This window comes from Capra hircus, chromosome 27 (genome assembly GCF_001704415.2).
Source record: "Capra hircus breed San Clemente chromosome 27, ASM170441v1, whole genome shotgun sequence".
NCBI lineage: Eukaryota > Metazoa > Chordata > Mammalia > Artiodactyla > Bovidae > Capra > Capra hircus.
In genome coordinates this window covers 14,104,099-14,131,578 of record NC_030834.1, presented here as the reverse complement: position 1 = coordinate 14,131,578, position 27,480 = coordinate 14,104,099, and positions in this window count along the sequence as shown.

The following is a 27,480-nucleotide window of genomic DNA, read 5'->3' as shown; positions in this document are numbered from 1 at the left end:
TACCTGTGGAATCTAAAATAGGACACAAATTACCCGATCTAGAAACAGAAACAGAGTCGTGGACATAGAGAAACAGATCTGTGGCTGCCAAGGGGAAGACGGTTGGGGGAGGGATGGGTGGGGCTTGGGGTTAGTAGATGTAAGCCATTGTGTACAGTGATTGCCTTCCCTGATGGCTAGGCAGGTAAAGAATCCACCTGGAGTGCAGGAGACAAGGGCCTACTGTCCTGCACAGGGAACTAGAGTCAGTGTCCTGAGATAAACTATAATGGAAAAGAATATTTTAAAATGAATATATATATATATGTATAACTGAATCATTTTGCTCTCTAGCAGGCATTAACACAACATTGTAAATCAACTATATTTCAATTAGAAAACACCCCCCAAAACAACTCCCATCCAAAAAAACAGTAAGCTGTTAAGATGGTGCTTTAGTAATGACTTTGATAAAGATAGTAGTAACAGATTCCAACTCTATGTGTGGGTCAATACCAGGAACTTACAGTAAAATCAAAGTGATATATAGGTTCAATATTTTTCATATTGCTTCATATATTCACCCAAATTATTTAAAACACTTAATTAATAAATGTTTCTACATAAAGTAACATATTAATGTGTTTCTTTAATGAATTTCTTTATGGGAAAAAGAAATATCTAGTTGAGTTTATTTATGAATAAACTCAATAAAAAAGCTTAATGAACTCTGAATTAGAATCAGATGATTAAATGACAGTCCTAATTCAACATATGAGTGCAGTCAAGAAATCTTTTGCTCTTGCTTTATATACTAACTTTTTTACTCCAAGAAGAATTAGTCACAAGCTGTAATATTCATAACTCAGTATTTAGACGTTTTGTGTGCAGGAGTATATAAATCTAAGAAGACTGATTGCAACTAGAGCAGCCATATTCGTATCACAGGTAAGGTGAGAGGGATGAAGATGAGCTGATTAAGATCGTTTCAATCTATCCCAATCCTAAGCAAAATCTGAGTCATGCTATTATAAGAAGATTCATTTTAAAACAGAGGATTATGTAAAATTCACAGAAGGAAAATCTATGTGCATAATTCTTCATACAATCATTTGATGAACCTAACATTCCAAAATATCAGAAAATTCAGAGCTGCTCTGAAGACAATATTTAGCTGACACAACTAATTTTGATATTGTTCTATACTCAGGGTACATAGGAGAGGATTTTTCTCAGTTACCTTCAGGGATATCAGAAGCAGGTTCTGAAATGAACTAATTGGCGAACATTTTAAGAGGCACTTGCTCAGGAGCATATAAATTACAGTGTTTTATAATGCCTTACACAACACTGAAATAATTCAGAGCATCATGGCAAGAAACTAAATCTCAGTGGAGCTTTAAAAAAATTTTTTTTAACATCTAAGGATTTTCAGTCCATGTAGAAAAGTGGATTCTGTTTCCTAAAGAGAATATAATAAGTATGTGAATATCAGAACAGAGTTGCTTGTGTAAGCTCAGCTGGTTTTACCTGGAAGTTATTACTGAATAAATTGAAAACGATTGCATGCATTTTACAAAAACATTGTGTTGTTCTGATGTAGCATCTTCCATCAGCTGTGCAGGGTTAGGGAGGTCATCTGGGTTCACAGTTGTTTCCAAAACAGAGATTTATAAAGTACATGTTGCATAATTACAAAGGGGGCAAAAGAATGGTTCAGAAAGAGGAAAGAATATGGGTTCTCAAGGATCTATTTACACAGAAATGACACAAATATATGAGCAAGATGGAGAAAAATAGAACACGCAAACAACTACACAGTGATGTAACATGGGCTATGACCAGGCGTGCCGAGTGAAAATGAGGAAGGTCAATGCAAGTTTCAATCAGTGAGGAAAGGCTCCTGGAGGAGACTAGTCTTGATCAGGGAAGCGCAGTTAACTCAGGATTTAGATGCTCTGAGGCGATCAGATAGGAGCATTCCATGAAGATAAGGATGAAGAAAACAATGGACAGTTCATTTATTTGTAAAAACAACAACAACAACACACACACACACATGGAATGATGCCTGTGTGGCAAAAGCTAGTAATACAGTAAATAAAGCAATTAAAAAAAAATCACTTCCCTTGTAGTTCACACCCCACAAAAATAAGTAAAACAAATGGTTTATTAGATAAGTGCTATGGAGAAAATAAAGCAGAAGCGATGACTTGGGACTATTGTGAAGTCACAGTTAGGATAGGTGTCACTTAGACTGATATTTGACTAAGATCTGAAGGAGGTGAAAGAGTAAATCTTACGGCGAATCTAACTAAGCACAGAGTACTGAGGCAGGGGAGTCAGGCTCTGGTGTAAAACTCTGCCTGGCATGTGGGAGCAAGATTTGGCAGGGTATGTGGCTGAAGCAAAATGACAAAAGGGAGAGCTCTAGCAGATGAGATAGACTGGTGTAGGCTCCTGGGGTCATTTTAAGGCGTTTGGCTTTTACTCTGTGTGAGATGAGATAAGGAGTTACTGGAGGGTTAAAATACAAGAATGGTATGAACGTGTTTCTGTTTGACAGTATTTCTCTGGATGATGTGCAGAGAACAGACTTCAGAGGGCAGGAGTGGAGGGAAACCACCGCTGTGTGGTTCGAGGACCTAGGAGACAGCAAGGGGTGGCTTGGGCCACGGCAGTAGTTAAGTTTATAAAAAGTGGTCAGATTCTGAATGTAGTTTGTAGGCTGTTATTTTTCAGTCACGAAGTTGTGTCTGCCTCTGTGAGACCCCAAGAACTGTAGCATGCCAGGCTTGCAGCACACCCACATCTTGCCAACAGATTAAGAATGTAGGAAGGAGGAGGAAGGAAATGAGGGAAGGAGAGGGAGAGGGAATATGAATGAGAACAAGCTCTGAGCAACCAGAAGGATAGAGTTGCCATGAAATGGGGAAGATTGGGAAAAGAGTACATTTGAGGTAGAAGATCCAATGTTCTGTTTAGCATCAGTTGAGTAGATGATTCTTGTCAGATGCTGAATGCAGATGGGTTGTGTATGAGTCTAGAGTTGAGGAGGAATTGCTTGAGGGGTTTGCATGTTGTATTTCAAGACTTGGAGTTGCATGTTTCTAAAGCACGGAGTGGATTAAAAAAAAAAAAAGAGCTACAAAGCAAGAACTCTAGGGCTCCAGTGTTATGAGGTTGGAGAGATGAAGAGGAAGGGGTACATGAGGTTGAAAGCAAGGAGCTAGATATAGGAAAGAAGAAAAGCAGGAGGGTGTTATGTCCTGCAAGGCCAAAGAAGAAACTGAAGGAGTAAGGAGAGCAATCCACTATGCCTAAGGTCACTGAAAGGTTAAGTAAGATAAAGACTGAGATTTGTTCATTAGATTCAGCTATGTAGAGCTTACTGGTAGCTGAAAGCCTTGGCAAATTCTGATTATGTTAATGTAGTCATCACTTTCTTATGCCATGTCTCCCTAGGGGTACAATATAGTTTCAGTATCAATTATAAAACAGTTTCCAGCTTCTGGTGGTTTAAAGTTATGATGAGCAATTCTTTGGTATATTCTCCTTCAAAATATGGGGCTTAATACCCTTCCTCTTGAGTGGGGGGTTACACTTAATGACTTGTTTCTTGCCTACGTGACAGAAGTGAAGGCCTGTGATATATTTAGGATGTTAAATATTGTGGCTTCCTCCTGGACTTCACTGCAATCTCATGAGATACCATGAGTGAGAATCACATAGCTAATCCCATTCCTGAATTTACCGTTCACAGAAACTGTGAAATAATGAGTGTTTATTAAGATTTGGGATAACATGTTCTGGTGAAATAGATAACAAACACAGATTTTAGTACCTGGACGTGAGCTGCAATCATAAATGCCCCAAAATGTGAAGTGACTTTGCAACTAAGTCCAGAAGCTAGAAAAAACTTTGAAGAGAATGGTCATGAAAGCTTATGTACCTTAACCAGACAGTTGTAGAAGTTGAGACTGTCAAAGAGGCTCAAAGGAAAGCAAGAACTATCTTTTTGGAAACTGAAAGGAAGGGATCCTTGTTAAGTAGTGTCAGAGAGGTTAGCAACACTGTCACCAACAATAACACGGAAAGTAGAAAATGACTTAATGAATTGAGTGAACAAGCGAAAGTAATTTCTAGAGGGAATATTGAAGGTGCTATTTGCTTTCTTTCTACTTAGAGTAAAATGTGAGAGGAGAGACATAAATTTATGCAAGGTTTGCCAAACCAAAAGAAGCTAGGGTTTTGGCTTAAAAACTTCCTAGCCTCTCCAGATGGTGAGAGATACTAAAATGAAGAAATAGCTTCTGCACGAATATGAAACCAAGGACTCTGCCAGGTCTGATGTTGAAGCTCAGGATGTGGCTATAAAATCTCTTATTAAGATTTCAGGAGGATCAGTGGTGCTGCCTCAGAATACCATTTAGTCAGAAAAAAGGGCCCTCTGCAGACCCGTATATCTCATAACTCCCCTCAATCAAATAATATGACTTCTAAGAACCTTAAGGGCTTTGTCCCTCAGCAGAAGCCCTAGATAGAGAAGAGTTTATCTCAATTTGTAGGTGTAGATTTATCTAATGAATTGGAGCCCAAAAACATTCACAGGAGACCCACAGATTTTAAAGAATTACATCAGCAGAAACACTGTCAGCTTAGACTGCAACAGAGATAGTGCTAAATAAAACGAGCTCTTGGAACACCTCCCCACCCCCTAATTCAACTGACAGGAATCAGACTTAGAAAGCTACTCAGCTACAAACACATGCTGCCTTTTATTAAAAAGGAAAGACAACTTAAACGGCAAAAACAATACTTCTCTATGACTCCTGGGGCCAAGAACCATGGAGAATTATTCCCAGGCTTTGAGTCCCAATGAAGAAATTGCTAACCTCTGTTAGACTGGATTTCAGAATGGTATGGACCAGTGACTCCTGGGTATCTTCCATGTCTCTAGGGGTTATCCTGTGTCTATCCCACAATTGAGTATAGGGCAAAGGGTGGTGCAGTGGTAAAGAATCCACCTGCCAATGCAGGAAATGCAAGAGATGTGGGTTTGATCCCTGGGTTGGGAAGACCCCCTGGAGTAGGAAATGGCAACCCGCTCCGGTATTCTTGCCTGGAAAATCCCATGGACTGAGGAACCTACAGTTCATGGGGTCACAAAGCATCAGACACAGCTGAATGACTGAGCCCAAGGGGAAAGAGTAACAACTTGTTTCTTTAGTTTGCAGGCCTCTAGTCAAAAGCAACTGTACTCAAAGATCTATACTTACGGCATGGTATCTGTGAACCTGCCTTTGTGCCTCAATCTCATTTCTATGACGCCATCTTGGATTTTAAGCTAACACTCCATTGGGGTCCTTGGGAGGGGATTGGTAAATGTATTCTCCACATGGGACAAATAATATACAAGTCATGGCCAAAGTACAAAGAGTGGTGGTTTTAAAACACATCTATAGATTCTTAATATGCTTCTCTTTAAGATGTAGAGCTTAATACTCTTCCCTCTTGAGTGTGGCTGGACTTGGTGACTCATTTCTAATGAATCGAGTTAGGTGTGAGTGACAGAGAATGACGTCCATGATGAGGACACTGCTGGGCACACACACTGAGGAAACCAGAATTGAAAGAGACACGTGTACCCCAGTGTTCATCGCAGCACTGTTTATAGTAGCCAGGACATGGAAGCAACCTAGATGTCCATCAGCAGATGAATGGATAAGCAAGCTGTGGTACATATACACAATGGAGTATTACTCAGCCATTAAAAAGAATACATTTGAATCAGTTCTGTTGAGATGTATGAAACTGGAGCCGATTATACAGAGTGAAGTAAGCCAGAAAGAAAAACAATACAGTATACTAACACATATATATGGGATTTAGAAAAATGGCAATGATGACCCTGTATGCAAGACAGCAAAAAAGACACAGATGTGTATAGCGGACTTTTGGACTCAGAGGGAGAAGGAGAGGGTGGGATGATTTGGGAGAATGGCATTGAAACATGTATACTATCATGTAAGAATCGAATCACCAGTCTATGTCCGATGCAGGATACAGCATGCTTGGGGCTGGTGCACGGGGATGACTCAGAGGGATGTTGTGGGGAGGGAAGTGGGAGGGGGGGTTCATGTTTGGGATTGCATGTACACGTGTGGTGGATCCATGTCAATGTATGGCAAAACCAATACAATATTGTAAAGTAAAATAAAGTAAAAATAAAAATTAAAAAAAAAAAAGGCATTGTGGCTTTCTCCTTTTTCTCTCTCTTGGATTGCTTGCCTGGGGACAGGCAACTGCCATACAGAAGGATGCTCAAGCAGCTTTATGAAGTGAGAACTGAGGCCTCCGGGCAAATATCACCGAGTGAGCTTGGAAGCAGGTCACCCAGCTCTAGTCAAGATTTCAGATGGCTGGAGCCCCAAGGGACAGTTCCATTTCCACCTCATGAGAGACCTTGAGCCAGAACCACTCAAATTCACGATGCACAGAAACTGTGGAATAATAAATGTTTGCTGTTTTATGTCACAAAGTTTCAGGGCAAACACACAGCAACAGATAACCAAGATGAGACTCATTACACTCTAGAAGGATTCCTGGAAATTTGACCTCTGAATTCTGCTTTAGGGGGATCTGAGTGTGTGGGAGGGGACAGAGCAGGATTACTGGGCTCATGAATGAAACTGTTTCTTATTTTTTCATCTGGCTTTCCTCTCATGGTTGCAGGAGGCCTCATTCTCTGCCATTCCCCCCCATATGCTGCTACCATAGTCATTATTCTATTTTATTCCAGTACTCATCACACTGAGAAGGAGAAAGTATCTCCCTTCCCACCTGTGTTATAGTCTGTCACTAAAGCCATAAAAGAGAATTTTTTAATGTATTTAATTTCTAGCCTGGGCTCTAAGGATGTTACTTTTACTTGCCCTGCTTTTGGTTTAAGCCCCTTCTTTCCTAGGAAGCTGCTAACAGCTTGTTCCTGAAGGGTGAGGCTGGAACAGTCTGAGAGACAACATACCCTAAAGAATTCATATCCTCTTTACCCTCTGCTTACAGACCACTGACCAAGTCAGGTGCCTGTGTATCATCTCCCTCTGAATATTCCAGTTAAGTGTGTGTTATCCACAAGCTTAATACACGTACAACAATATGACTATGATGGGAAAGAGGTTTTTTTTTTTATGTTTAAGAACTTAATAAATGGATAGTGTGATATGATGTAAAATATCTTACCAGATGACTACTTTGCAAGGTTCGTAAAGTTTAGGATTGCCATAAATGGTTATTTATAAGGATATAAAATGTATTTCCTCACTAGAAACTGTCCTGAAGGGACCAGTAGGCTGACAGGCACTCGGAGTTGCATAGACAGCTGTTTAATACAATCTCTGAGCTGTGAGAGCAAAACGACAACCTCAGATCTCCTTGGCAAAATGACCGAAGAGAATTGCTCCCACATATGTTGTTTAACTTTGAGCCACTTGACTCTGCCACGCTGACCACCAAGGGTTATGTGCTGGGATGAAATTCTGCCACGAGAGATCATCTGAAAAGTCTACTCAGTAGGGCTGCTCTATCTAGACAATGATAGTATTTTCTAAGAGAAGATCAAATTTTATCAGTTACATCTGAGAGGATGTAGAAGATCATAATATGCTAAAAGAAAGGTACAGATTCGGAAAGAGTGGAAAGAGGAATGCTGGATTCTTTAGACAAGCACTTGGGTGCCGCAGAGTGAAAGCAGAATATGGAGTTGGGCAAAAATGATTGTTAGACTCTGCGGGGATCCTGGGCCCCAGGGGTGTCTGAAAATCCTGAGTCTCTCTGAGGCCCTATTGCACCACCAGTGAGACTGGTTACCCTCCTTTTTTTCCTTCTGTTGTGAATTTACACTACATTCCTTCCACTAGAGAGAGCCTGATTATTTGATTCTTTACATTAGGGGTCCCCCAGCCTCTGGGATCTAATGCCTGATGATCTGAGGTAGAGCTGATGGGATAATAATTGAAATAAATTGCCCAATAAGTGTAATGCACTTGAATCACCCTGAAATCATTCCCTCAACCCTTGGTTCAGAAAAAAAATGTCTCCTATGAAACTGATCCCAAGAGCCAAAAGAGATGGGGATTGCTGCTTTAGAGGACATTTACCAGACACAGCAGTCTGAGTTTATAGGGCCAGCTGTTAACCTCTTCGAGCTTCCCAGGTGGCTCAGTGGTAAAGAATCCACCCACCAAGCAAGAGATGCGAAGCCAATCCCTGGGTTGGAATGTTCCCCTAGAGAAGAAATGACAACCCACTCCAGTATTCTTGTCTGGGAAATCCCATGGACAGAGGAGCCTGGCGGGCTACACAGTACATGGGGTCACAAAGAGTCAGACGCAACTGACACACACACGAACGAAGGATTAGCCTCATTATGTCCAGTTTGTCTTCCCATGAGCTTTTTCACGTCAACACAAAAATGACCTCTGACTGTCCAATCCTCTGCCTCCACATCCAAATAACACTAAGGGTTGCCCTTTATTAACTGAGGCATTGTCTGTAATACATACTGTTTCCAGTCTTTATACTGACCTGGGAGTTTCACTCCCTGCGTCAACAAATATTTATTTTAGGATTTATGATTCCCATTTTAAAATGAGGAACTTGAACCTCAAAATGTTGAAGACTAACCCACGATCACACAGGTAATCGTTGTCAGAACTGGGATTCAAATCAAGCACTCTCTGGCTTCAAAGTTTCATCCACCCACCCAATAGTTTCCAAACCTGGCTAATAAATACTGAACAATCAATGGATGTGAGTCACTGGTCAGGACACTTCAGACTTAGCAGTGAGCAAAAGAGACAAAAGCAATCTATGTCCTAAGAGATGGGAACAAATAAAACGGTTAACTGAAAGTGAAAGTGAAGTCGCTCAGTTGTGTCTGACTCTTTGCTACCCCATGAACTATAGCCTACCAGGCTCCTCCATTCATAGGATTTTCCAGGCAAGAGTACTGAAGTGGGTTGCCATTTCCTTCTCCTCCTTAATTGATGGGCTTCAAAAACAAAGATCCCCAGGTGTTAGCCCCCCAAAAATCACACTTTTATAGGTTAGGGGGTAGAGCTTCAGTGTATATATTTTTAACATGAATCCCAGATCACATTTTGGTACTTAGTCTTGACTACATTCCACAAGAGAACACTGATTCCTTCTAACCATGTTATTTATTTATTTTGGTTATTCTCTTCAAGTCTTTAATATTCAAGAATATTAAGAAGTATTCTTGAATATATCTTACATAGTATTTTCCTAAAGGTAAATTTTAGGAGAACTGATGGGATTTTCTTTAAACCAGAGATTAACTTTGGGTAATGCAATGTTTGCCAACTGATTATAGGGATCCTATAATGCATATATTTCTAAAAGTCTGATTAGGACTGGAGAGAGGCTTAAGAGAGTGGTATGAATCCACTAGCAAAGAAAGCACTGATTTTACAAGTATAATCACAGGGCTTTTTAAAAAATTATTTTTAAAACAAAAATGTATCTCTGTTGAAGTTATTGATGATTACTTTAGAAGCTTGAGGGTTTTTTTCCAACTTTATTTTCATTAATTTATATTACGGTACAATTGCTTAAAAAGGTTGTGTTGGCTTTTACTGTGTAGCAAAATAAATCAGTCATGCATATACATAGATCTCCTGCCTTTTGGATTTCCCTTCCATTGAGGACACCACCATGTATTAAGCAGAGTTCCTTGTGCTTGCAGTGTGTTCCCATAACTGTCTATTTTACGCATAGTATCAATAGTATATATGTGTCCATCCCAATCTCAATTTTTCACACTCTACCCTAGAAGTTTGCCTCTTACAGATGCAGTACCTAAACAAAAACTAACGAAATTTCGAGGCCTGACCCTGGAAATTCTGTCTCTAGAGAAGGCAGCAGCAGAGAAGGCATGAGATAGGGGGAGAAAGGCCTGAATCCTTCAACCAGGGTGGAAGGCATGTGGGAGGGGGGCAGGCAGGACAAGTGGGAACATTTGTTCCAGGCCTCAAGATACTGACACATGCTTTGATTTCATACGGGAAGGATGGGGAGGTATTTCATTCCAAGCAGGGAAGGAGGAAATAGGCAATTAGAGCAGTGTCTGGTCTGGGGAGAGGAAGAGCAACTGCCAAATTAATTCATTTGCTCAGGGAACAAGGGGCTGCTGGTGAGTCACCAGCCCTAAGAAGGGCTCCCTTTGTGGTCAAGAGGTAATTGTAAAGCCCAACATTGACAGCATGAGGCTTTAGAAATGACTTCACCCATCCTTTCAAATTGTGCTTTAAACTTCTGCATCTCCGGCCTTCCCTGAGGGGCCTGATGTTATGGGAAGTGAGCTTAGCCTGTTCTAACCATGGCCTGCCCATGAGGTGCGGCACCGCCACGCTCAAATTAGGTTAGGGCCATGGAGGGAACATTCTCAAACCCAGATACTAAAAGACAAGCTGTATTTCTCACTGTTTCCCTCTCCTTCAGCCAGGACTCCAGAGCACATGTTGAATAATCACCATGCAAGAAATTACCAGCATGAGTCAGCCTTATTACAGATGAACAGTTCATCGCTAATGTATTTAACTCAAGCTCTTGTTCTAATGAATTAGCTGCACTTAAGTGGCCTCTTGCAGCTGAGAACTTGTTTGGGGATAACAGCTCAGATGCAAATCCCATCTGTAAACACCCCTTTAAAACATTTAATACTGTGCAACATTTGAATCAAGGATTCTTTCCAGATCTATTGTCAGAACATCTTAAAAGAAATGTAAACATCTTGTGATTAAAAAAAAAAAAAATTCCAGCAATATGCAATGCATGCAGATGACCATTAGGGAAAAGTAAAAACAAATGTAGAAGGCCCTATAATTGAGATCTCTCTTCCCCTTGTGGCTGTGAATGTATATTCCCATGAATGTTATTTCAGGGCAGTTTAACTATTTTACCCGAGAAAATTTCAGCTGATGACTATATCGACAAGGCACAGAATCCTATTGTGGATCAGCTCTAAATCCTGTGAAGTCAAACAACCATTATTTGATGTATCCACAGTTTTAAGAAAGAAGATACACATGGCTAAAGTGATTCTTGGGAGTTAATATCATAAGTGCCATAAGGTCATCTAACCTGCAGTTCATCATGCAGTGATTTGAACAGCATTTGGGAGCCTCATGTCACTTCAGTGAGGAAGAGTCTATAAATAAACACTGCTTAAAGTCCTTTGCCGATGAGCTAACAATGTCAGTGATACCTAGAGAGCCTGAGTTTCTCTAAGAACCCATAGCAACTTCCTTAGTCAGTGACCATAGACAAAGTTCTCACTTGCAGTATTCAGGTTTGAAGAGGGATAAGCCAGGCTATACTGACCTTGAACATGAGAAGGACTCATTGTCAATGACTCTGAAGTTTTAATAAGACATGGAAACAGAGATGCTATTCAAAGTTGGCCAAGACCTTAACAGAACATTGCACCAATTTAGTGTCTGGAAATTGGATGGAGTCCAGAGGCAAAAACAAGAGCGATGATTAGATGGTAGGGAAAATAATAGTTCCTAGAAAAGCCTGAAGTCCAAAAAGATTGGGATTTTTTTCTTCTTCTTTTTTTATTCTTAGGGAGGGAGTTGGGAGCTGAAAAGTTTTTTTTTTTTTAAATCATCTTTTTTATGAAAAATATTGTAAAGGTAGATACATGGAGATAGTATACAATACATAGGAGTTTAGACAGAGTGTAAGGAAAATGTATTCTCTGGTTTGAAAGGTTTTCAAATGCCTTATTGCTGAGGGGTGATAGGGATGCCCTTTCCCTCCGAGTGCTTGAGAATCGGTGGTCTCAGAGGCAGGACTGGCACTCCCTGCGTCACCTCCACAGTTAACTTTTGGCCTCTTTCAGTCTTGGGATAATTTCCTCCAGATACTTGTTCACGGTTCTTACCGGACTCTTAGGGCTTCCCTTGTGGCTCAGATGGGAAAGAATCTGCCTGCAACGCAGGAGACCCTGGTTCGATCCCTGGCTTGGGAAGATTCCCTGAAGAAGGGAATGGCAACTCACTCCAGTATTCTTGCCTGGGAAATCCCATGGACAGAGGAGGCTGATGGGCTACTGTCCATGGGATCACAAAACCTTGGACATTACTGAGTGACTAACATCAGACTGTAACTGATCATAATTTTTCTCTATTCTGGCATAAGGGAATATTAATTTTACTAATTTTCCAACCACTTATCTAGTCATGTTTAAAATATTTGATGGAGCTTTATAAAGTATATCTTCCCTGGTGGCTTTGAGGTTAAAGTATCTGCCTCCTATGAGGGAGACCTGGGTTCAATCCCTGGGTTGGGAAGATCCCCTGGAGAAGGAAATGGTAACCCACTCCAGTATTCTTGCCTGGAGAATCCCATGTACGGAGAAGCCTGGTAGGCTACAGTCCATGGGGTCGCAGAGTCGGACACGACTGAGCGACTTCACTTACTCACTTACTTATAAAATATGGAGTCTGAAATCTATTTTGTTCAGTGCAAAACATAAATTTATAAACAACGAGCTCCCTCATTTTATATACTGCAGACAAGTAACAGAAGTATCTTTAACTTACTGGCCAACTACATTCCCTTTCTGACTATTCTTGCTAAGGAGATGGCTGCAGACTGTAAAAGTATTAGTGATTAATTCTGCGTATCCTACCTAATTGAATTCTCACATAGGTAAAGGTCTTTTGACAAAACCATTATATACTGTAATTAGTCAAATAGCTTTATACATGGAGAATGAAAGAGATTAATGTATCTCTTTGGCTGAATGAAAGATGTGTCTAGATCACTGTGAATAAAGGATATATATGAACTTATAAAACAGGTTTTGAATGAATGAATGGATTGCGTTTTAAAGGTAGTATCTTAAATATACAAATTACTCTCAAATTATGTACTGGTGAAAAGTTCATACTGGCCATTGTCCTGATATCTGTCTTTTCTCAGGTAGATTATTTTGAGTTCAGTGAAGATATTTTTCTCCATCTTAAATTGATAATCAGCTCCACCTTCCCTCTATCCATAACCATGAGCCATAGCAGTCAAGAATATATACCTACCATCGAAAAATCACTGCATAGCCACAGCTCGAGTGATTCCATAAATAATAAATCTGAGGCTCCCACCGTATCTCCTGTACCTTATTGAATCATTGCACACTTTCAACTGCTCCGTGGTGTGTTTAACAAATCTTTCACCATGTCCCAAAGTATTACTCATCATTTAGTCTGAAACACTTAGCAATTTCATAAAGTTTTGCATTCTGGCTCTAATGTGAGCCTTTAGAACAGAACTGAAATGTTAAATGTGTTTTATGTAAGTAGAAATGATGGGAATTCATACACAACTAAACGTTTTTACACTTCTTTCCATTTCACCATTAATGCTTTCCTCCTGCACGGCCATTAATTTTTGTTGTAGCCAACAGATTTTAAGCCTCTTCCTGCTCACTTGTAATGGAGCCCACAGACACGACAGGAAATAGAAGGTTTTAGACAGGCCTGTTGGGTGTCCCCAAATGGCTGAATGTTACTGTGAATCATTTTGCCGGGGCAAGACTCATTATGAAAGACATTGCAGGGTCACGGCCTGCTCCTAGGCAGGCTCTCCCTTGCTGGTTCGAAAAAGGGTAAATGGCAGACGCCATCATGAACTCAGGGTCTACCAAGCAGCCACGAAGCTTATTCTCTCCTCTCCTTCCTTTGTTTCTCTTTCTACCCCTTTCTTCTTAATCTCAGTATCCTCAACAAACTTCATTTAGCCTTTTACCCACCCCCCCTCCTTGCCCAGCTCCCTTTCCTGTAGGGCTGATTGTCAGCAAATCCAGTCCCTCTGGCTGGACACACCTGCTCCCTTTGTTTCTCCATAGCAAACACGCTGGCTCAAGAGGAGAAGTGATGAGAATTATGACCGAGATGAGTTCCATTGCTCTATAGCCATCTACAAAACAGCTTGCTTCTGGCACCAGAGTCTTAACTTAGCATTTAGTGTTTGTGAATACAAGCTTAAGGCAAAAAGAAATGTTTAAAAGCTTAAAAAAAAAAAAAAAAAAACCTTAGGGGACTTCCCTGGTGGTCCAGTGACTAAGACTCCACACTCCCAATGCAGTGGGCAGAGTTAGAGCTCAGGCTCCAGAACTATTAACAGATTCTGCATGCTGCAAACAAGACTTCTCCTGCCACAACTAAAGATCCTGCATGCCACACAAATATTTTTCAAAACAAATAAAAATAGAACCTTAAATTAGGTTTAGAAAACCACGTTAGCCTCTTAACATAACAAACTAAATGTGGTACATTACCAATATTTTCTATTGCTGTGAAACAACTTATGTTTCTCTGTTTCCACCGGTAACGAGTCTGGGTCTCCCATCCCCTGCTCAGGATGCCACAGGGCTACAATCAAGGGCTCAGTCAAGGCCCACATCCTACAAGCAGCTTGAGGCCTCTTCTTAGCGCTATGGTGATTAGCAGAAGTCACGTCCTCTTGTTTGCAGGAAGATGGTCCTTACCTGCTAAATTAGGCTATGGCCACACCCCCTGCCTCACTCATTGGCTGATCGGAAAGTCATCACGAGGCTTCTGGCTTCTCAATGGCCAGCATGAGACCATTCTCCTGGTTTCTTCCACACCTGATGTTTAGAGCCTCGTTTAATGGCTCATCTGAAAAGTCAGGCTCACCCAGAATAATCTTCTTCTTAATTAACTTGAAGTCAACTAATTAGGGGTGTTTATCTGTAAAATCCCTCATCTGCGCCATATGACTTACGGAATCACCAGAGTGATATCACAACACCTTCGTGTGTTTTTACTGTTTCTGGTTGGAAGAAATTTTAGGTTCCAACCACACTCAAGCGAAGGGTTGTCTCCCGGGAAAAGAGGGAGAGTGAGTGAAATTCGCATACAAAGGGGAAAAAGTAGATATTTGTGATCAAGACACCGATGTTTTACTTGTTTGAAATATGGCCAAGGAAATACGAGAGAACATGGATTCTGTAATTTTCACAAGTAGCTTCAAGAGCCATTATGTCATGTGCGTAGCTGTTCCTTTACGTCTCCCTTACGACAGGTGTGTCTTATGTGAGGGTTGCTTTTCCGGCCTGGGGCTTGGAATGAAGAAAACTAGGAGAGATGTAGCCAAGTGCACTGAACATTAATGTGAGTAAAAGAAAACCTGTGTTGAGATTTTGCTGTTTGTCATAGCGTCCTCTAATGAAACCTGACTTACATACTCCCTGTGTGTCTTAACTGTGATGCTTTCTTTTTCTGAGACTCTGTTCTTATCATTCTTTGTGTCCTTATTTCATACATATTACTTGAGATTTAGTTTAGAAAGTTTTCGATGGCCTCCCACACTGGGAGAAAAGCTTCTACAGGCCTTGAAGCCCAAGTGTATGCCTTGACTGTAAAACTTACCACGTGATATGAAAATTGTCAGGTATGCCAAGATAGGAAGGATGGTTTGAATCTTCACAGTATGCCTACACACATTGCTGATCCACTGGCCTGCCTTCTTGGCAGAAAGCAGCGGCTGGGCCTGTGATGGGTCTATGTTCCCCTGGACCCTCCTATAGCTGCTTAGACTCTGGGCCAGGTGTGTGTGTGTGACAATGTCTGTGTGTGCATGTGTGTGTCTCCACAACCTGCTTAACTTCTGTCCTTTCTTACAAAATCAGGCAAATCACCACTTTTGATTGTTAGATGGGCAGCTTATTACATTTTGGAACACATGAGAGTTTTATGTTACTGTCCCCCAATACACATTGACATTACAAAATTATTCCTTATGAAACTTTCTAGGAAGCATCTCTCCTGGATTTAAATTCAGGTCATTGACTGGATTCTTAGATTTAAATTCAATTAATTCCTCTCTTGGATTTAAATTCAAAGATTTGCATGCAACTCTTTTAAAATTTATCTGTTGTTTATTACCACATTCTCATATATGAACTTTTTGTGGAGGTGAATATAAGGAATTGAGCTTAGAGTTTGTTGTTATTGTACAGTTGCTAAGTGATGTCCAACTCTTTATGACCCCATGGACTACAGCACACCAGGCTCCCCTGTCCTTCACTCTCTCCTGCAGTTTGCTCAGATTCATGTCCATTGAGTCAGTGATGCTATCTAACCATCTCATCCTCTGCTGCCCCCTTCTGCTTTTGCCTTCAATCTTTCCCAGCATCAGGGTCTTTTCCAATCAGTCAGCTCTTCACATCAAAGTACTGGAGCTTCAGGTTTAGCAACAGTCCTTCCAATGAGTATTTAGTGTTGATTTCCTTTAGGATGGACTGATTTGATCTTCTTGCAGTCCAAGGGACTCTCAAGAGTTTTCTCCAAGTACCACAATTCAAAAGCATCAATTCTTTGGTACTCAGCCTTCTTTAAGGTCCAGTTCTCACAAACCACATAAATGACAATATGTAAAATACTTTGACACAAGCAAAATGATGGGTAATTTGCATTTCCCTACACTTTGGTATGCCTCTTGAGAAAAGGATGATGGTTTTGTTATTCATTACTCTGTTCTGAAAGCACACAGTACTGTTCATTGTTCATTGCTTTGCACATGATAGATAATCAATAAATCTTTGGCATACTCAGTTTATTTCTAGTGTAGTATATCTTACAGTCTCGGTTTGTCTTTATCTGCCTCTTGTTCATTTTTTGCCTCCCACAAATAGAAGGAAATGTCCATGAAGAAAGCAAGCTTACCTGACTTGTTTATAGCTATATCATTTTTTTTAAAGATATTTTGATGTGGATCATTTTAAAAGTCTTTATTGAAATTGTTACAATATTGCTTCTGGTTTATGTTTTGGTTTTTTGGCTTCAAGGCAAGTAGGATTTTAACTCCCTGACCAGGGACTGAACCTGTACTCACTGCATTGGAAAGTGACGTCTTAACCCCTGGACCACGGCTGAAGTCCCCAGATATTTATTAAATGAATAAATAGCATGTGTAAAATATCTGGCATTTAGTAGATGCTCAAGAAGGCAATGGCAACCCACTCCAGTACTCTTGCCTGGAAAATCCCATGGACGGAGGAGCCTGGTAGGCTGCAGTCTATGGGGTCACTGAAAGTAGGGCATGACTGAGTGACTTCACTTTCACTTTTCACTTTCATGCATTGGAGAAGGAAATGGCAACCCATTCCAATATTCTTGCCTGGAGAATCCCAGGGATGGGGGAGCCTGGTGGGCTGCCGTCTATGGGGTCGCACAAAGTTGGACACGGCTGAAGTGACTTAGCAGCAGCAGCAAGAATTTAAAAATACATTGTTTGGATATGGGCTAGTTTGAAATGAAAGAAATTCAATTTCCCTTCAAATCAGCTTCTCTTCCCATGTATAGAGAAGAAATTTCTATGCAAGAAAAATATATTTCAGGAGTTGAGAAGCATCCTTCAGAAAAGTTGCATAGATATCGCTATTTCTCTGGCTTTTTACAAAATCTAATGCAGCAAGAAAAAATGTCTTGCTGAATGACACAAAGCATTATCCAAAGCACAGGGGGTGTCTTAGAAGCTAGGTTTAGACATACCATAATATGATTACATTGTTTTGAAGTTTCATTACTTTTTCATCTGAATGAATATGAAACCTAGAATATTAATACAATGAAGACTGGCAGTTGATGACCCTGCAGAGGCTGCTCCAAGTTGCTGATCAAACATGGACGGTGGTACCTTCAAATCTCAGAGTCATTTGTAGGTGTCTTGTCTGTAATCAGGATTTGCAAGTGACGGTGCATGAGCTATTCTCTGGTCATTGTTATTCAACACCATCACCTACCCTTGTCTGGGATCTTAAATGGGCTGTCTCATCTATCAAACCTCTCCCATCCTATCCCCGCAGTATCTGAGATCAACAAAGCATGTAAAATCAGCACTTCACCCAGTCCTTGAGAGGGTGCTGCTTCTGACACGTGAGCCTTCTTCTTTTCCCCACCAAGCTACAGCCCATTCTGCATTTGACTTTTACAAATACCTTCCCCCAGATATAATGAGGCCCCCCGGGGTTGAAAGGTGAACAGGGTTCTGAGTGATGCCATTTCCTTTTCTGATGCCTTCGTGCCTGAGTGCCATGTGGAAGGTTTAATACCAACTCTATTCCTCTGATGCATATGACAATATAATATCCTCTAATTGCATCTGTTATGTCTTTGTACAAGGAGGAAAAATATTCTTTATGGCAGGACTACAAAATTACACACATTGCAGCTGAATATTCAGGTATTAAAATAGGTTTTCCTGCTTGTTAGGGAAAAGAAGAAGCTGGAAATTGTTTTTATTTTTATTTTGCATTCCATGTACCATGGGCCTGACAGAGCTGCACTGGGTCATTTTACAGGTGTTTTAAAATACATGTATATTTCATAGGAATGCCTCTGGATGATGACACAAATGTTTCGTTAGGTAAACAAGAAGTAAATCCAAGTTATATCATTTTTTAAGAGCTCTTAAGGGGAAAATTAAAGGGTGATTGATTGCCTTTTTCTAAAACAAAGTCCATTTTTCTTTCTATTGCTTTCATTCTTTCAGAATTGACCAACTGACCAATCCAGATAGTATTTAGTTAAGTGCGTGTTCTATGTATATGAAACTCTCTGGCTGCTTGTGTGTCCAAATGTGACCATTTGGATGAACAAGCCCACGTAAGGTCAAGTCCACACATTCTTTTTTTTTTTTCCCAAATAAGGTGCCTAACATTTTGCATCTGATTATACCAAAACAATCTATTAACTGGTATCTCTGAATAAACACACGAATGCACACATAAATAATAACTTAGAAAAAGTTGCTTTCTCACTAGCTTTGTTATTGTGTTTACTCTCAGTCTTTAGATCTACACAGAAACAAAATGCTTGAGAAGCAATACAGTTCCACTTGCTTGTATCTTCTTGGTCCTGACAGTGCTTATCAGTAACAGTGTATGGAGCTCTGAATAGATTTCTCTTGGGCTTGAGATGAAGCCTGAGGATGTAACTAAGTGACAGAAAAGAATGTCAAATGTAACAAAATTTTTGTTGTTGTTTAGCTGATAAGTTACCTGCCACTCTTTTTGACCCCATGGACTGTAGCCCACCAGGCTCCTTGCATGGAATTCTCCAGACAAGAATACTGGAGGGGGTTGCCATGCCATCCTGCATGTGATCTTCCTCAACCAGGGATCAAACCAGGGTCTCTTGTGTCTCGTGCATTGGCAGGCAGATTCTTTCCCCATGAGCCACCTGGGAAGCCCAAAGGGAAGGATAATAGCCCTTTTTTAAAGATGAAGAAACTGAAGCCATGAAGTTCATCCTATAAGCACTTACTTTGATTAGGGTAAATGAAGCAATCTGTGTTAATAGACTGCCTGCATCCAAGTAGCTTAACAAATAAAATGTTCACACTCACGCAGAGTTCACTGGACGTGTCTGCCATCAGGGAGAGGTGTTCCACGTGGCCCTGCGGGGACCCAGCATCCTTCCGTCGCGTGGTTGCACTCTTCTCCAGGTGATCTGCACTGCATCTCCTTCATTCGGGCAGTAGATAGGGAAAGAGAAAGTTCATTTTTATGGGCCAGGCATGGAAATGACAAATATCACTTCGACTCACATTCCATGATTCTGTGGGCCAGTGCTTAGTAATATGGCCACTTTAAACAGCAAAGGAATATGGTAAATGTAGTCTATTTTGTGCCCAAGAGGAAAATGAGGCCAGTTTCAGCAAGCACACGGCAGTTGCTGCCACAATCAGTTGCGAATCACAGAGCATGCCACCATTCATGTGCTCTTTACATTGGACTATTCACTCTTGACAGTAATCACTCCTTGCCCCTATTTTAGATTTAGTTTGTTCAGTTCCTCAGCATAGGGAACATCCTGCGAAGAGAGGGCGTGTTCATAAATTCCATTTATTTCATCATCCACCAGGTCACTCAAAAAGTCACAGCTTCTCTCTAGAGGAGTTCAGGAACAGCCAGATAACAGAGAAGCAAAAAATGAGCTTTGACCGTATCTGGGAATTTGAGTTCTGATAGGGACACCTCGATGCCAGAGTTCGTCATTCCTCTATTAGGTTTTGTGATAATAATTTAACACAAACTCTAGTAAGGTGTTTTGCCCAGTTCTGTGATTTTTGTAGATAGGAGCTCTAGCAGGTGAAGGGGAAAAAGCCCCTCCACCCCCCACCTTTTGCTATTTTAATCCCAATACTAACTTGCTGCCAGAAAAGTTCAGAGAACCCACAAAGGGCGCCCTGGAGCATCTGGGTCACTGTGTTTCTCACTTCCTCTGGGGTTCTGTGCTCCCTGCAGTTCCCTCAAGCTGGAGTGTTTCCTCCTTATGGTCACTCACCTGCTTTCCAATTTCAGGTCTTATGCAGGTGTGTGTAATTTTACCCAAGGTTTTCTCCAAACAGAATCTGCTCCTAATTTGTGACTTGGCCAACTTTGTGTTTCCTTTTCACTGGCTTTTTTTTAAAACTTTAGTTTGCTTTACAATACTGTATTGGTTTTGCCATACATTGACATGAATCAGCCATGGGTGTACATGAGTTCCCAATCCTGAAACCCCCTCCCACCCCATATCATCTCTCTGGATCATCCCCGTGCACCAGCCCCAAGCATCTTGTATCCTGTATCGAATATAGACTGGCGATTCGTTTCTTACCTGATAGTATACATGTTTCAATGCCATTCTCCCAAATCATCCCACCCTCTCCCGCAGAGTCTAAAAGTCCATTCTATACATCTGTGTCTCTTTTGCTGTCTCGCATAGAGGGTTATCATTACCATCTTTCTAAATTCCATAAATATGTGTTAGTATACTGTATTGGTGTTTTTCTTTTTGGCTTACTTCACTCTGTATAATCGGCTCCAATTTCATCCACCTCATTAGAACTGATTCAAATGTGTTCTTTTTAATGGCTGAGTAATACTCCATTGTATATATGTACCACAGCTTTCTTATCCATTCATCTGCTGATGGACATCTAGGTTGTTTCCATGTCCTGGCTATTATAAACATTGCTGCGATGAACATTGGGGTACACATGTCTCTTTGAATTCTGGTTTCCTCGGTGGGTATGCCCAGCAGTGGGATTGCTGGGTCATAAGGCAGTTCTATTTGCAATTTTTTAGGAATCTCCACACTGTTCTCCATAGTGGCTGTACTAGTTTGCATTCCCACCAACAGTGTAAGAGGGTTCCCTTTTCTCCACACGCTCTCCAGCATTTATTGCTTGTAGACTTTTGGATCGCTGCCATTCTGACTGGTGTGAAATGGTACCTCATTGTGGTTTTGATTTGCATTTCTCTGATAATGAGTGATGTTGAGCATCTTTTCATGTGTTTGTTAGCCATCCATGTGTCTTCTTTGGAGAAATGTCTATTTAGTTCTTTGGCCCATTTTTCGATTGGGTCGTTTATTTTTCTGGAATTGAGCTGCATAAGTTGCTTGTAGAACCCTGGGACTCAAAGAATGAAAGTAGGGTATTCAGATGAGGAACAGGGTAGCAAGCCACAGGGACAGAGTTCACATGTATATTTTAGGCATTTTTCAGAAGGGAACCATCTTGTTTTTACCATTGGTGAGGACCATTTCAATTTCCACTCACCTTGGGCATCTGGGCAAGTGATTATCTGCAAAGTCAGGTAAGATTTAAGGAATCCGGCCTTTTCTCTCTCTCTCTCTCTTTTTGCTGCAGAGCCACGAGCCCTGCTCTCTTGGTAGTTTTTTGATATAAAGGTAAAGGAGGAGAGAAGTTTCCCCCAGTCACCGTGTGCAAAGCAAAGGAAGTCTCCATCTGCTCCTGGAACTCTGCTTTTTATGGAGTCTGTCAGGCTGCTTCAGTTTTGATGGACTTAAATGATAACATTCTTCCTTTATTATTATTATGATAAACAACAATACGCTCAAATCTTTCTCATTATTTTTTCATAAGGTCTAGGACTTAGTCTTATTGCCGCAGCCTCTGATGTTAAAATAACATTTACCCTGAAGCTTTCATCATACTTTCAGAGCATCTCTATTATTTTTAACCCATCACCAGTGCCATCTCCTCTGGCTTGCCGTGTTGAGGCTGGAGCAAGAAAATTATCAGTACTTACAGGTGGGGTGCAATCTTAGCATCTACCCTCTCACCCCAAATTAGGAAGAATGGACTGCTGGACACTGGGAGCTAAAGAAGCAACCTTGACACCTTCACACTTAAAGTGATGCTTTTTCTGCTAGCTGTTAATTTCTAACGGGCTAGGGACAGATTTGTGAAGTAGAGAAGATTCATCTTTGGTTTTTTGGTCTTCGTCCTCAGTGTGTTAAGGGGCCCCTAGGCGGTCTTTGTGTTGTTCACACTTCTCCCTACAATCCATTTCTCAATTCCTTCAAACTCAGCCTGTCCTCTCCCTGAAGCATCAGTTTTCATCCATTCAGTGGCCTATATTGATCCCTCACTGTAAGCCAGGCAGGCTTTTTTGTACTCGAGATATAAAGATATGATCTCTATCACCCCTAAACTTCAAGACTTGGAAGCCTAGGAATAGGAAGAGCAAACTTTGCAAGGATTTTGTGCAAGGCATCAAAAATTAACTTCAAGGTTTGAGGAGAACACAGAAGCTGGTACCAATGCTTGGTAGCCTGGAGCCAGCATCCCAGGGTGAAGATGACTGAGCCAGGCACTTAAAGGTGAATCAGAAAAGTCGAAAGGACTTCCTGGATGAGGGAGTAGCGCGTGTACACAAAGAAGATGAGATACTCAGGGGGAAAATCTAAGACTCTGTTTTCTAATGACCCCCACTCAACCCGGAATACTTGTTCTTCACTAGACTGGTGGGTTTTAATATTACTTTATAGCCCTGACCTACCTGAGCGATATGACGGCCGTCTTTGGTGAAAGTAACTCTGAGACTCATAGCATATCAGAGGACTTGCATCTCTGCAGGGAGACAAATCAAGGGCTAAGGTTCAGAAAAATCTTCAACAGTGATTTTGAGAGACTCTGGTTAAGACTCATGGGCGCAGATGCTCCCAGGCCAGGGAGAAGAGTCTATCATCTTTCCTTGGTAAGTTGATAATTAAAACAAAACAAAACAAAACAACCGGTAATAAAATAGAAATTAAAGTGTCAAAACAATAAAAAAGGAGAAATATTTTCAAGAGGTAAAGGAATAGGGCTAGGTAGTTTTCATGGAGTATTTAAAACACACCCTTATAGGGCTTTCTCTGGAGGTCCATTGGTTAAGAATCTGCCTGCCAGTGGAGGGGACGTGGGTTCGATCCCTGGCCTGGGAAGATTCCACATGCCTCAGGGCAACTAAGCTGGTGGCCAGTTTTTGAGCCTGCGCTCTGGAGCGCCCGAGCCACAGCTGCTGAGGCCTGTGCTCCGCAGAGCGTGTGCTCTGCAGCAAGATAAGTCATCACAGGGAGAAGCCTGTAGGCCCCAACTAGAGCACAGCCCCCTGTGCAGCAACAAAGACCCAGTGCAGCCAAAACTAAATAAACAAGTCAGCAAAATGCACTCGTATAGACTTACTGTATAGCACAGGGAACTATATTTCATATTTTGCAATAACCTATAAGGAAAAAGAATCTGAAAAAGAATATATATGTACATATAATTCAGATATATACATATACATATCTGATATATCAGATATAGATCAGATCAGATCAGATCAGTCACTCAGTCATGTCCAACTCTTTGCAACCCCATGAATCGTAGCACACCAGGCCTCCCTGTTCATCACCAACTCCCAGAGTCCACCCAAACTCATGTGCATTGAGTCGGTGATGCCATCCAGCCAGCTCATCCTCTGTCACCCCCTTCTCCTCCTGCCCCCAATCCCTCCCAGCATCAGTCTTTTCCAGTGAGTCAGTTCTTCACATCAGGTGGCCAAAGTATTGGAGTTTCAGCTTCAACATCAGTCCTTCCAATGAACACCCAGGACTGATCTCCTTTAGAATGGACTGGTTGGATCTCCTTGCAGTCCAAGGGACTCTCAAGAGTCTTCTCCAACACCACAGTTCAAAAGCATCAATTCTTTGGTGCTCAGCTTTTTTCACAGCCCCTCTCACATCCATACATGACCACTGGAAAAACCATAGCCTTGACTAGACAGACCTTTGTTGACAAAGTAATTTCTCTGCTTTTGAATATGCTATCTAGGTTGGTCATAACTTTCCTTCCAAGGAGTAAGCATCGTTTAATTTCATGGCTGCAATCACCATCTGCAGTGATTTTGGAGCCCCCCAAAATAAAGTCTGACACTGTTTCCACTGTTTCCACATCTATTTCCCGTGAAGTGATGGGACCAGATGACATGATCTTAGTTTTCTGAATGTTGAGCTTTAAGGCAACTTTTTCACTCTCCTCTTTCACTTTCATCAAGAGACTTTTTAGTTCCTCTTCGCATTCTGCCATAAGGGTGGTATTATACATATATGTATATCAGGTATATACATATAATTCAGATATAACTCAGAGGAAAAATCTAAAACTCTTCTTTTCTAACAAGAATCACTTTGCGGCATACCCAAAACTAATACAACATTGTAAATCAACTATGAGTCAATAAAATAAAATACACCCTTATAAATAAATAATGCCTCTATTGGCAGTTGCTATAAAGATTTATTTATTTAGAGATCTGTCTCCAAAATTCGGTTTTGGACAGCACCCTTAAGAAACTATAGTATAAACAGTTGGGGGTTAGAAATAGTTTAAGGTAAACATTATTTCCTAATAAACTAACAGATAAAGCAGAATGTTTATACCAAAGGATTTAGCTTGGCATCAGTCTCAATTGGCATGAAGGTTTTTCTCTTATTTGCTTCAAATCTGTATTTTAAAAGATGATGCCATCCCCGGGAGATTCATTACCATATGGAAGAGTTGGAGCAGAGGGAGTAGTCAGAGTGGGATAGATAAAGATGTTCCAAAATATGAAGGTCTCTGGAACAGGCCATTTTATGTTGTCTCATGGTGCGATGAGTGTAGGAGCTACAAAGTGGTCAGATAGTAAATTTAGAGCCAATAAAAAGGAGACACTTCACAGGGCACGTCGGAGCTTGCTTGTAAGAATCGCTGACATGGAAGGTCAAGGATTTAAATACTGGAGTTGGATTTATACTATAGCTGACTGTTTTTACGGCCAACACAACATTTATTGGTATGCTAAGATAAAGTTAATCAAGTCTTGTGCTTCAAGGTGGGGAAGTAAAGATTACCTCTTGAGAGTTCGGAATGAAGCTCTCCCAGAACCCTTCAGCGTACACACTCACACAATCATTTAGTTTTCTCTCCTTGCTGGAAGCTATTTGAAGTTCAGGAATATTTGATGAACCTATGGGCTTTAAAGGAAAGACAGTCATTACTCTGAAGCTGTCACATTCTCTGGGGTGCACTGACCAAGCATTTTTCATCCTTAATTCTCACAAGGCAGAACTTAAACCTTAATTCTATACCTATATCTTTGCATAGTCAATGGCCAATATCCTAAACTCTCTGGCTCCTTTAAAATTCTTCTTTAAAATTAGGCTGTCCTACGTTTTAGAGGTAGATGGATGGTTGGATTAGGCTAAGGCTTGTCATCTGTTTTCTTGAGATTTATCCTCTAATCCAGTTCTCAGTGATCCATGACCATTTTATCTTTTTATTTTTTAAAATAGCTTTGATCAAATGATACTTTAATTTTAAAAAAGTTTTTTTGGCAGGTCCACCTGGTATGTGGGATCTTAGTTCCCTGACCAGGGTTTGACCCTGTGCCCCCTCCACTGGAAGCCTGAAGTCTCAACCACTGGAAGGCCAGAGAAGTCCCCAAGACCATTTTGGATGATAGCATTGGTACTCTGTCAAGCTGACAGTCTGAAACACTGATAACTCAGGATTTGGGGAAGGCACAGGAATTTATGGTTTGGATTTTCATAAAGACATAAAAAGGTCTCCTCGCATGGTTAATTGCTGGTAATTTTGAGCCCTGTGTTTCACACTTCAAGGTGTGACCTGGATTAGAAATGGTTGAAAGTTGAAGGCTAGAGAGGAGGAAGGTAGTAGACACTAATGAGTAGATTCGTGTTATGGAAAAAATTACCAGGGTTCAAATCCAGGCTTTGTCACTTGGTCTCCACGTGAACTCGACCAGTGATTCTTACTTTGATCTTAGAATCTTTCTTTATGAAGTGGGGATATTAAACTTTAATTTGGATTCTTGTATATAGGTTAGATTTAACACGTGGTCTTCAATTGTGACCATTTTGTCCCCCATGGAGGATTTGATGATGTTTGGATGTGTTTTTGGTGATCACTACAAAGGACAAGGTAGGCAGATGCTGCTGGCATCTAATGGTTGATACTGGCATCAGCAGGGGATGATTCTAAACATCCTACAGTGCTCAGGGAAGCCTCCCATCCAACCCCCACGAAGAATTATCAAGACCAAAACGTCACTATTGCTGAGGTGGAGAAACTGTGGACTTAATTTTCGTAAAGCAAGTAGAGTCATATCTGGCAGAAATAAAGGCTAGGAACTGTAAATAGCCTGAATTGTGTCCCCCAAGATTTACATATTGGAGCCCTAGCCCCCGGTACTCAGAAACAATTGTACAGTAACTCCCCTATATCTGAATGAGTTCTGTTCTGAGAATGTAAGTCCAGTTTTTTCATAAGTCCAACAAAGTTAGCCAAAGTACCCAGCTGGCTAACACAATTGGCTATATCCTGCTGTTTCTATGTTTGGTTCTGGACATCCTCAGCTTGAAACCAAGATACTGCACTACAGGACTCTATACACTACTGTACAGGAAAGTGCACAGAAGCACAGCCGCTGGTGGAGGATGCACACACGTGACACGTGAACTAACTCACGTGATTGGACATGCAACTGCATGGACCCATATTTGAAAGCTTGCAACTTGAAGTTTTGTATGTAGGGGACTTACTGTATTTGGAGAGAAGGTGTTTTAAATGGTGATTAAGTTAAAATAAGGTCTTTAAATTCAGCCTTACTTCAACATGACATGATTAGTGCACAGAGAGGGAACAGGAGCACTTTCTCACAAGGATCACATGTGGACACAGTGAGAAGGTAACTGTCTGCAGTCTGTGGAGAGGGGCCTCGGAAGAAACCAAACCTGCTGACACCCTGATCTTGGGCTTCTAGCCTCCAGAACTGAAAGACAGTAGATTTCTGTGGTTTATCCACATGTTCTGTGATATTTTGTTATGGAGTCCTGGCAGAATAATACACTAACAGCTATTGTTATCCTTATTATTAAAAAGTAAGTATTTGATTTGGAAAAAAAAAATGTACCACAAAACTCAGGACTCGAATACCAACTCCATATTGTTATTTAATAATAGCATGTAGCCCCTTTAGAAAAACAGTCACTTGAGGTGGTTAAAGCAAATTTAGAAATGGAAATACTCAGCTCATGAATGTGACAAAGTTAGCAGGAATCGTCC